The following is a 12,633-nucleotide window of genomic DNA, read 5'->3' on the forward strand; positions in this document are numbered from 1 at the left end:
AGAACACCTTGGAGTGGAACACACCATCTCTCTACACCCCATACCCAATTTGTAGGCCTAATGCAGTGTAGTTTCCAACAACTACTAAACGAGAGCATGAAGATCAAAGCAATGGAGAGGAAACCTGGGGAACACCTTGGAGTGGAACACACCATCTCTCTACACCCCATACCCAATTTGTAGGCCTAATGCAGCGTAGTTTCCAACAACTACTAAACGAGAGCCGGAAGATCGAAGCTCAGGAAAGGCAACCTGGAGAATACCTTGGAGTGGAACACACCATCTCTCTACACCCCATACCCAATTTGTAGGCCTAATGCAGTGTAGTTTCCAACAACTACTAAACGAGAGCATGAAGATCAAAGCAATGGAGAGGAAACCTGGGGAACACCTTGGAGTGGAACACACCATCTCTCTACACCCCATACCCAATTTGTAGGCCTAATGCAGTGTAGTTTTCAACAACTACTAAACGAGAGCATTAAGATCGAAGCAATGGCGAGGAAACCTGGGGCACACCTTGGGGAGGCAGACACCATTAGTAGGCCCTACCAAAGTTGTACCCCAATGCAGTTTTAAAATTCCTAGAGGCTGAAAACAAGACTATTGACGCTCAGCTTTTTTCAAAGGAACACACCTGAATTGAGTGGCGCAGACAGACACAGGTAGTAGGACTTAAACCAAAAATGTGGCTCACTGCAGCTTAAAAAAGTTACAGGGGTACACAAGCAGCAGTGCTCTGGGCAGTGGAGGACAATTTCAATAGTGGACCGCAGACAGACTTTGTACGCCTACTATTAAAAAAAGGATGCTCTATGCAATTAAAAATAGGTTCCAGGGGTCCACGGGCAGCAGTGGTGTGGTCAGTGGACGAGTATTGGAAGGAGGGACCTCAGACAGGCGTAGTAGGCCTAACATAACAAAATTAGGCTGTAGACACTGTAAAATTGGTTCCAGGGGTACACGGGCAGCAGTGGTGTGGTCAGCGGAGGAAAATTGGAATTACGGACTGCAGACAGACTTTGTAGGCTGTCCCCTGTGGACCATGCATCCAACACATTAACCCAGTGCGCCGTAATGGACACGTAACTTTTTGTGGACATGCCTACTGGTCCATGCGTCTCTTGTCAGGTGCACCTTTCTACTGTTTGATTGCCTGAGTGCTATGACAATGCAGACTTTTTCATGCCGGTGGAGGGCTGGGATGGCTTTTCTTGCAAAAGAAATGTCGACTGGGTAGCTTGAACCGTTGCACAGCGTAGTTCATCTGTGCTTTCTAAATATAAAACAAAGAAAAAAAGGAGGCTACGTGCACTTTCAGCTGGGTTCCAGGGGTACACAGCCAGCATTGGTCTGGTCAGTGGAGAACTATTGGAAGGAAGGACCGCAGACACGCTTCGAAGGCCTAACATAATAACAGATGGCTGTAGGCAATTTAAAATTGGTTCCGTGGGTACACGGGCAGCAGTGGTGTGGTCAGTGGAGGCCTAGTGGAAGGAGTGACCGCAAACAGGCATCGAAGGCCTAACATAATAACACATTGCTGTTGGCAATTTTAAATTGGTTCCAGGGGAACACGGGCAGCAGTGGCCTGGTCAGTGTAGTAGTAGTAGAAAGAACGGACCGCAGACAGGCATCGAAGGCCTAAAATAAAAAAATTGGGCTGGCTGTAGGCAATTTTAAATTGGTTCCAGGGGTACACGGGCAGCAGTGGTGTGGTCAGTGGAGGCCTAGTGGAAGGAGTGACCGCAGACAGGCATCGAAGGCCTAATATAATAACACATTGCTGTTGGCAATTTTAAATTGGTTCCAGGGGAACACGGGCAGCAGTGGCCTGGTCAGTGTAGTAGTAGTAGAAAGAACGGACCGCAGACAGGCATCAAAGGCCTAAAATAAAAAAATTGGGCTGGCTGTAGGCAATTTTAAATTGGTTCCAGGGGTACACGGGCAGCAGTGGTGTGGTCAGTGGAGGCCTAGTGGAAGGAGTGACCGCAGACAGGCATCGAAGGCCTAACATAATAACACATGGCTGTAGGCAATTTTAAATTGGTTCCGTGGGTACACGGGCAGCAGTGGTGTGGTCAGTGGAGGCCTAGTGGAAGGAGGGACCGCAGACAGGCTTCGAAGGCCTAACATAAAAAAATAGGGCTGTTGGCAATTTAAAATTGGTTCCAGTGGTACAAGGGCAGCAGTACAATGGTCAGTGGAGGCCTAGTGGAAGGAGGGACCGCAGACAGGCATCGAAGGCCTAACATAATAACACATGGCTGTAGGCAATTTTAAATTGGTTCCAGGGGAACACGGGCAGCAGTGGCCAGGTCAGTGTAGTAGTAGTAGAAAGAACGGACCGCAGACAGGCATCAAAGGCCTAAAATAAAAAAATTGGGCTGGCTGTAGGCAATTTTAAATTGGTTCCAGGGGTACACGGGCAGCAGTGGTGTGGTCAGTGGAGGCCTAGTGGAAGGAGTGACCGCAGACAGGCATCGAAGGCCTAACATAATAACACATGGCTGTAGGCAATTTTAAATTGGTTCCGTGGGTACACGGGCAGCAGTGGTGTGGTCAGTGGAGGCCTAGTGGAAGGAGGGACCGCAGACAGGCTTCGAAGGCCTAACATAAAAAAATAGGGCTGTTGGCAATTTAAAATTGGTTCCAGTGGTACAAGGGCAGCAGTACAATGGTCAGTGGAGGCCTAGTGGAAGGAGGGACCGCAGACAGGCATCGAAGGCCTAACATAACAAAAATGTCAATACAATGGTATTGTCAGTGCCAGGCATTGAAGGATGTCAGCGCATAGACTAAACATTGGTGGAGCTGTGAGAGATAATTTTGCAAGTGGTAGAGCACTGTTTGAGCTGGGGGGGGGAACTGTCTTGTGGCCGGCGGTACAGGCCCAGGGCCCCTCATATTACAACGGTGTGTCTGATGTTGGGTGCGCACCACCAGCGCCAGAGACACTTTATTGTACTATGAGGGACCCAGTGGCAGTGCCGTCGACCAAAAGTGGGCACACCCACCTCTTTAGGCAAACAGCACTCTCACGGGTGCTGGCGCCAAGTGGCGATACCACGGCCCCGTGTGGGGAGTTTGGCCATTTAGTGAGGTGTAAACATGTCGTATGCTGGACAATCAGGTGCAGAAAATTACGAGATTGGAAAAGTCATTCAGAATAGTCCACAGGCAAGACCTTTTCATAGGAAAGCTAGGTGTCAGCCGGGCAAGGTGGGGCAAAAGATTTCGAAATCCAGTTGTGGTTCATTTTAATGAAGGTTAGATCATCTATATTTTGGGTAGCCAGACGAGTCCTTTTTTCTGTTAGTATTGAACCTGCAGCACTGAATACTCTTTCTGATAGGACACTAGCTGCCGGGCAAGCAAGCTCCTGCAATGCATATTCTGCCAATTCTGGCCAGGTGTCTAATTTGGATGCCCAGTAATCAAATGGGAATGACGGTTGAGGGAGAACGTCGATAAGGGATGAAAAATAGTTTGTAACCATACTGGACAAATGTTGTCTCCGGTCACTTTGAATTGATGCTGCAGTACCTGTCCTGTCTGCGGTCATAGCAAAATCACTCCACAACCTGGTCAGAAAACCCCTTGGCCAACGCCACTTCTAATTTCTGCCCCTCTAACACCTCTGGTCTGCTGGCCCCTGCAGCTCGTGTGAGAACGATCATGGGCGCTGTGTGCAGGGAATGCCAGAAGCAAACGGTCAACGAGAGTTGATTGTTTGGTTGCTAATATTAGTTCCAAGTTCTCATGTGGCATTATATTTTGCAATTTGCCTTTATAGCGAGGATCAAGGAGGCAGGCCAACCAGTAATCGTCATCGTTCATCATTTTAGTAATGCGTGTGTCCCTTTTGAGGATACGTAAGGCATAATCCGCCATGTGGGCCAAAGTTCCAGTTCTCAAATCTGCGGTTGTGCTTGGTTGAGGGGCAGTTTCAGGCAAATCCACGTCACTTGTGTCCTTCCAAAAACCAGAACCCGGCCTTGCCACGCCAACAATTTCCAGTGGCCCCGGAAAAGCTTCCTCATTAAAAATATAATCATCCCCATCATCCTCCTCATCCTCCTCCTCCTCTTCGCCCGCTACCTCGTCCTGTACACTGCCCTGGCCAGACAATGGCTGACTGTCATCAAGGCTTTCCTCTTCCTCAGCTGCAGACGCCTGATCCTTTATGTGCGTCAAACTTTGCATCAGCAGATGCATTAGGGGGATGCTCATGCTTATTATGGCGTTGTCTGCACTAACCAGCCGTGTGCATTCCTCAAAACACTGAAGGACTTGACACATGTCTTGAATCTTCGACCACTGCACACCTGACAACTCCATGTCTGCCATCCTACTGCCTGCCCGTGTATGTGTATCCTCCCACAAAAACATAACAGCCCGCCTCTGTTCGCACAGTCTCTGAAGCATGTGCAGTGTTGAGTTCCACCTTGTTGCAACGTCTATGATTAGGCGATGCTGGGGAAGGTTCAAAGAATGCTGATAGGTCTGCATACGGCTGGAGTGTACGGGCGAACGGCGGATATGTGAGCAAAGTCCACGCACTTTGAGGAGCAGGTCGGATAACCCCGGATAACTTTTCAGGAAGCACTGCACCACCAGGTTTAAGGTGTGAGCCAGGCAAGGAATGTGTTTCAGTTGGGAAAGGGAGATGGCAGCCATGAAATTCCTTCCGTTATCACTCACTACCTTGCCTGCCTCAAGATCTACAGTGCCCAGCCACGACTGCGTTTCTTTCTGCAAGAACTCGGACAGAACTTCCGCGGTGTGTCTGTTGTCGCCCAAACACTTCATAGCCAATACAGCCTGCTGACGTTTGCCAGTAGCTGCCCCATAATGGGAGACCTGGTGTGCAACAGTGGCAGCTGCGGATGGAGTGGTTGTGCGACTGCGGTCTGTGGACGAGCTCTCGCTTCTGCAGGAGGACGAAGAGGAGGAGGAGGGGGTGCGAACGGCTACAGCCAACTGTTTCCTAGACCGTTGGGCTAGGCAGAACTGTCCCAAACTTGCTGTCCCCTGTGGACCCTGCATCCACAACATTCACCCAGTGTGCCGTGATGGACACGTAACGTCCCTGGCCATGCCTACTGGTCCATGCATCTGTTGTCAGGTGCACCTTTGTGCTCACAGATTGCCTGAGTGCATGGACGATGCGCTCTTTAACATGCTGGTGGAGGGCTGGGATGGCTTTTCTGGAAAAAAAGTGTCGACTGGGTAGCTCGTAGCGTGGTACAGCGTAGTCCATCAGGGCTTTGAAAGCTTCGCTTTCAACTAACCGGTAGGGCATCATCTCTAACGAGATTAGTCTAGCTATGTGTGCGTTCAAACCCTGTGTACGCGGATGCGAGGCTAAGTACTTCCTTTTTCTAACCATAGTCTCATGTAGGGTGAGCTGGACTGGAGAGCTGGAGATCGTGGAACTAGCGGGGGTGCCGGTGGACATGGCAGACTGAGAGACGGTGGGAGATGGTATTGTTGCCGCCGGTGCCCTAGATGCATTGTTTCCTACTACGAAACTGGTGATTCCCTGACCCTGACTGCTTTGGCCTGGCAAAGAAACCTGCACAGATACGGCAGGTGGTGCAGAAAATGGTGGCCCTACACTGCCGGAAGGGATGTTGCGTTGATGACTAGCTTCATTGGCCGAGGGTGCTACAACCTTAAGGGACGTTTGGCAGTTAGTCCAAGCTTGCAAATGCATGGTGGTTAAATGTCTATGCATGCAACTTGTATTGAGACTTTTCAGATTCTGCCCTCTGCTTAAGGTAGTTGAACATTTTTGACAGATGACTTTGCGCTGATCAATTGGATGTTGTTTAAAAAAATGCCAGACTGCACTCTTTCTAGCATCGGATACCTTTTCAGGCATTGCAGACTGAGCTTTAACCGGATGGCCACGCTGTCCTCCAACAGGTTTTGGCTTTGCCATGCGTTTTGGGCAAGATACCGGCCCGGCAGATGGAACCTGTTGCGATGTTGATGCCTGCTGCGGCCCCTCCTCCTCCGCTTCAGAACTGCTGCCGCCTGCACCCTGTTCCCTGCCAATCGGGGTCAAGAACTGGGTCATCTATTACCTCTTCTTGTAGCTCGTGTGCAACTTCGTCTGTGTCACCGTGTCGGTCGGTGGTATAGCGTTCGTGATGGGGCAACATAGTCTCATCAGGGTCTGATTCTTGATCAGCACCCTGCGAGGGCAATGTTGTGGTCTGAGTCAAAGGACCAGCATAGTAGTCTGGCTGTGGCTGTGCATCAGTGCACTCCATGTCAGATTCAACTTGTAATGGGCATGGACTGTTAACTGCTTCACTTTCTAAGCCAGGGACGGTATGTGTAAAGAGCTCCATGGAGTAACCCGTTGTGTCGCCTGCTGCATTCTTCTCTGTTGTTGTTTTTGCTGAAGAGGACAAGGAAGCGACTTGTCCCTGACCGTGAACATCCACTAACGACGCGCTGCTTTTACATTTACCAGTTTCACGAGAGGAGGCAAAAGAGCTAGAGGCTGAGTCAGCAAGATAAGCCAAAACTTGCTCTTGCTGCTCCGGCTTTAAAAGCGGTTTTCCTACTCCCAGAAAAGGGAGCGTTCGAGGCCTTGTGTAGCCAGACGACGAACCTGGCTCCACAGCTCCAGACTTAGGTGCAATATTTTTTTTCCCACGACCACCTGATGCTCCACCACTACCACTACCCTCATTACCAGCTGACAATGAACGCCCCCGGCCACGACCTCTTCCACCAGACTTCCTCATTGTTTTAAAAACGTAACCAAACTAACGGTATTTGTTGCTGTCACACAACTTACACGGTGAGCTATAACTTCAGTATGATTTAGCTACCCCTTTACAGGTGGGTGAGACCGCAAGGAAAATCAGGCACAATTTCACTCTGTTTTTGGTGGCAACAAATGAGAGAGATGCCACACACGCAGGACTGTCACTGAAGCACAAATGTAAATATTAATCTCCCACTGATTTGTTTTTTTTGTTTTTTTTTCAGGGAGACTTTAGAAATAAAAATAATAGAATAAAATGATTTTTTAAGGAAGAATTTAGAAACCAAATAAAATAAAATGATTTCTTCAGGGAGAATTTAGAAAACAAATAAAACAAAAAATAGGCTTTCTATGGCCCACTGAGTGAGAGATGACGCACACAGGAGTCAGGAGTAGCACACAAGCCCAGAGGCCAATATTGTTCTCCCAATGATTGATGTATTGATTTGTTCAGGTAGATTTTGGAACCCAAATCAAGCAAAAAAAATAATAGGCTTTCTATGGCCCACAATTGGAGAGAGAGAGATGGCACACCCAGGAGTCAAGACTGGCACACAAGCAGAAAGGGCAATATTAATCTCCCACTGATTTGTTTTTTTTTGTTTTTTTTTTCAGGGAGACTTTAGAAAAAAAAATAATAAAAAAAATGATTTTTTCAGGAAGAATTTAGAAACCAAATAAAATAAAACGATTTTTTCAGGGAGAATTTAGAAAACAAATAAAACAAAAAATAGGCTTTCTATGGCCCACTGAGTGAGAGATGACGCACACAGGAGTCAGGAGTGGCACACAAGCCCAGAGGCCAATATTGTACTCCCACTGATTGATGTAGTGATTTTTTCAGGTAGATTTTGGAACCCAAATCAAGCAAAAAAAATAATAGGCTTTCTATGACCCACAATTGGAGAGAGAGAGAGAGATGGCACACCCAGGAGTCAAGACTGGCACACAAGCAGAAAGGGCAATATTAATCTCCCACTGATTTGATTTTTTTTTTTTTTTCAGGGAGACTTTAGAAAAAAAAAATAATAAAAAAAAAAGATTTTTTCAGGAAGAATTTAGAAACCAAATAAAATAAAATGATTTTTTCAGGGAGAATTTAGAAAACAAATAAAACAAAAAATAGGCTTTCTATGGCCCACTGAGTGAGAGATGACGCACACAGGAGTCAGGAGTGGCACACAAGCCCAGAGGCCAATATTGTTCTCCCAATGATTGATGTAGTGATTTTTTCAGGTAGATTTTGGAACCCAAATCAAGCAAAAAAATAATAGGCTTTCTATGGCCCACAATTGGAGAGAGAGAGAGCGATGGCACACCCAGGAGTCAAGACTGGCACACAAGCAGAAAGGGCAATATTAATCTCCCACTGATTTGATTTTTTTTTTTTTTTTCAGGGAGACTTTAGAAAAAAAAATAATAAAAAATGATTTTTTCAGGAAGAATTTAGAAACCAAATAAAATAAAATGATTTTTTCAGGGAGAATTTAGAAAACAAATAAAACAAAAAATAGGCTTTCTATGGCCCACTGAGTGAGAGATGACGCACACAGGAGTCAGGAGTGGCACACAAGCCCAGAGGCCAATATTGTTCTCCCACTGATTGATTTAGTGATTTTTTCAGGTAGATTTTGGAACCCAAATCAAGCAAAAAAAATAATAGGCTTTCTATGGCCCACAATTGGAGAGAGAGAGACAGAGATGGCACACCCAGGAGTCAAGACTGGCACACAAGCAGAAAGGGCAATATTAATCTCCCACTGATTTGATTTTTTTTTTTTTTTCAGGGAGACTTTAGAAAAAAAAATAATAAAAAAAAATGATTTTTTCAGGAAGAATTTAGAAACCAAATAAAATAAAATGATTTTTTTCAGGGAGAATTTAGAAAACAAATAAAACAAAAAATAAGCTTTCTATGGCCCACTGAGTGAGAGATGACGCACACAGGAGTCAGGAGTGGCACACAAGCCCAGAGGCCAATATTGTTCTCCCACTGATTGATTTAGTGATTTTTTCAGGTAGATTTTGGAACCCAAATCAAGCAAAAAAAATAATAGGCTTTCTATGGCCCACAATTGGAGAGAGAGAGAGAGATGGCACACCCAGGAGTCAAGATTGGCACACAAGCAGAAAGGGCAATATTAATCTCCCACTGATTTTGTTTATTTATTTTTTTTCAGGGAGACTTTAGAAAAAAAAATAATAAAAAAAAATGATTTTTTCAGGAAGAATTTAGAAACCAAATAAAATAAAACGATTTTTTCAGGGAGAATTTAGAAAACAAATAAAACAAAAAATAGGCTTTCTATGGCCCACTGAGTGAGAGATGACGCACACAGGAGTCAGGAGTGGCACACAAGCCCAGAGGCCAATATTTATCTCCCACTGATTGATTTATTGATTTTTTCAGGTAGAATTTAGAACCCAAATCAACGAAAAAAAATAAATAGGTTTTCTATGGCCCACTATTTGTGAGAGAGATGGCACGCTCAGGACTGGCACACAAGCCCAGAGGCCAATATTAATCTCCCACTTTTTTTTTTTTTTTTTCAGGGAAAATTTATAAACCCAATAAAATAAATAATAAATAGGCTTTCTATGGCCCACTATCTGAGAGAGAGAGATGGCACGCTTAGGACTGGCACACAAGCCCAAAGGCCAATATTAATCTCCCTTTTTTTTTTCAGGGAGAATTTATAAAACCAAAAAATAAAAAATAAATAGGCTTTCTATGGCCCACTATTTGTGAGAGAGATGGCACGCTCAGGACTGGCACACAAGCCCAGAGGCCAATATTAATCTCCCACTTTTTTTTTTTTTTTTCAGGGAAAATTTATAAACCCAATAAAAAAATAAATAGGCTTTCTATGGCCCACTATCTGAGACAGAGAGATGGAACGCTTAGGACTGGCACACAAGCCCAAAGGCCAATATTAATCTCCCACTGATTGATTTATTGATTTTTTCAGGTAGAATTTAGAACCCAAATAAAGCAAAAAAAAAATAGGCTTTCTATGGCCCACTGAGTGAGTGATGATGCACACAGGAGTCAGGAGTGACACACAAGCCCTGAGGCCAATATTTTTCTCCCACTGATTGATGTAGTGATTTTTTCAGGTAGATTTTGGAACCCAAATCAAGCAAAAAAATAAATAGGCTTTCTATGGCCCACTGAGTGAGAGATGGCACACACAGGAGTCAGGAGTGGCACACAATCCCTGAGGCCAATATTTTTCTCCCACTGATTGATGTAGTGATTTTTTCAGGTAGATTTTAGAACCCAAATCAAGCAAAAAAATAAATAGGCTTTCTATGGCCCACTGAGTGCGAGATGACACAGACAGGGATGGCACTCTAGCAGAAATGCCAATCTTAATTTCCCACAAAAAAAAAAAAAAAAAAAGGAACTGTCCTTCAATTACTATCTCCCTGCAGTAATCTCAGCCAGGTATGGCAGGCAGCAATAAGGAGTGGACTGATGCACAAATTAAATAAAAAGTGTGGACAAACAAACAAGATAGCTGTGCAGAAAGGAAGGAACAAGAGGATTTGTGCTTTGAAAAAAGCAGTTGGTTTGCACAGCGGCGTACACACAGCAATGCAGCTATCAGGGAGCCTTCTAGGGCAGCCCAATGAGCTACAGCGCTGAGGAAAAAAAAATGTAGCTTCCACTGTCCCTGCACACCGAAGGTGGTGTTGGACAGTGGAAATCGCTACAGCACAAGCGGTTTGGTGGTTAATGGACCCTGCCTAACGCTATCCCTGCTTCTGACGAAGCGGCAGCAACCTCTCCCTAAGCTCAGATCAGCAGCAGTAAGATGGCAGTAAGATGGCGGTCGGCGGGAACGCCCCTTTATAGCCCCTGTGACGCCGCAGACAGCAAGCCAATCACTGCAATGCCCTTCTCTAAGATGGTGGGGACCAGGACCTATGTCATCACGCTGCCCACACTCTGCGTTTACCTTCATTGGCTGAGAAATGGCGCTTTTCGCGTCATTGAAACGTGACTTTGGCGTGAAAGTCGCGTACCACATGGCCGACAACGCACAGGGGTCGGATCGGGTTTCATGAAACCCGACTTTGCCAAAAGTCGGCGACTTTTGAAAATGAACGACCCGTTTCGCTCAACCCTACTTCTGACAATAAATCTCTATCTCATCCTGACCCTGACAAAGAGCCAGCAAATTTTTCTCTGCCTGATCCACTGAATTAGGTTCATCGTACAGTAATCCAAGCGCCAGAAAAAATGCATCAATATTACATAATGCAGGATCTCAAGGGAAAATGCCCAGTCTTGAGGGTCGCCACGTAATAAAGAAATAATGATCTTAACTTGTTGAACTGGGTCACCAGAGGAGCGAGGTTTCAACGCCAGAAACAGTTTGCAATTATTTTTGAAACTCAGAAATTTAGCTCTATCTCCAGAAAACAAATCAGGAATAGGAATTCTTGGTTCTAACATAGAATTCTGAGCCACAAAGTCTTGAATATTTTGTACTCTTGCAGTGAGAAGATCCACACATGAAGATAGACCTTTAATGTCCATCACTACACCTGTGTCCTGAACCACCCAAATGTCTAGGGGAAAAAAAAGGCAAAACACAGTGCAAAGAAAAAAAAATGGTCTCAGAACTTCTTTTTTCCCTCTATTGAGAAGCATAGTACTTTGGGCCTCCAGTACTGTTATGAATAGGTAATTCAGAACCACAATGGACCTTGAAGTTCAGAGCATACAAAGTGACCTGACAATAACCAAAAACATAGGACGAGCTCTGAGACGTGGGAACTCTGCTGACCGCAATCCCTAAACCTATCAAACCACACTAAAGGTAGCCGTGGATTGTGCCTAACGCTCCCTATGCAACTCGGCACAGCCTGAGAAACTAGCTAGCCCTGAAGATAGAAAAATAAGCCTACCTTGCCTCAGAGAAATTCCCCAAAGGAAAAGGCAGCCCCTCACATATAATGACTGTGAGTTAAGATGAAAATACAAACACAGAGATAAAATAGATTTAGCAAAGTGAGGCCCGACTTACTGAATAGACCGAGGATAGAAAAGATAGCTTTGCGGTCAACACAAAAACCTACAAACAACCACGCAGAGGGGCAAAAAGACCCTCCGCACCGACTAACGGTACGGAGGTGCTCCCTTTGCGTCTCAGAGCTTCCAGTTAGCAAGAAAAACCAATATAGCAAGCTGGACAGAAAATATAGCAACAAAAAATAACACAAGCAGAACTTAGCTTATGCTGAGCAGACAGGCCACAGGAACGATCCAGGAGGAAGCAAGACCAATACTAGAACATTGACTGGAGGCCAGGATCAAAGCACTAGGAGGAGTTAAATAGAGCAGCACCTAACGACTTAACCTCATCACCTGAGGAAGGAAACTCAGAAGCCGCAGTACCACTCACATCCACCAACAGAAGCCCATAGACAGAATCAGCCGAAGTACTACTTGTGACCACAGGAGGGAGCTTGACCACAGAATTCACAACAGTTGGGATTAGGGTTAAGGGTGTGTTAGGGTTAGGTTTGTGGTTAGGGTTATGGCTAGGGATGGGATTAGGGTTATGGGTGTGTTGGGGTTATGGTTGGAGTTAGAATTGGGTGATTTCCACTGTTTAGGCACATCAGGGACTCTGCAAACGCGACATGGCATCTGATCTCAATTCCAGCCAATTTTGTGTTGAAAAAGTCAAACGGCGATCCTTTGCTTCCAAGCTCTGCCATGCACCCAAACAGTGGTTTACCCCCACATATGGGGTATCAGCATACTCAGGACAAATTGCAAAACAACTTTTGGGGTCCAATTTCTCCTGTTATCCTTGGTAAAATAAAAAAAT

The sequence above is a fragment of the Ranitomeya imitator genome, chromosome 3 (assembly GCF_032444005.1).
Source record: "Ranitomeya imitator isolate aRanImi1 chromosome 3, aRanImi1.pri, whole genome shotgun sequence".
Lineage (NCBI taxonomy): Eukaryota > Metazoa > Chordata > Amphibia > Anura > Dendrobatidae > Ranitomeya > Ranitomeya imitator.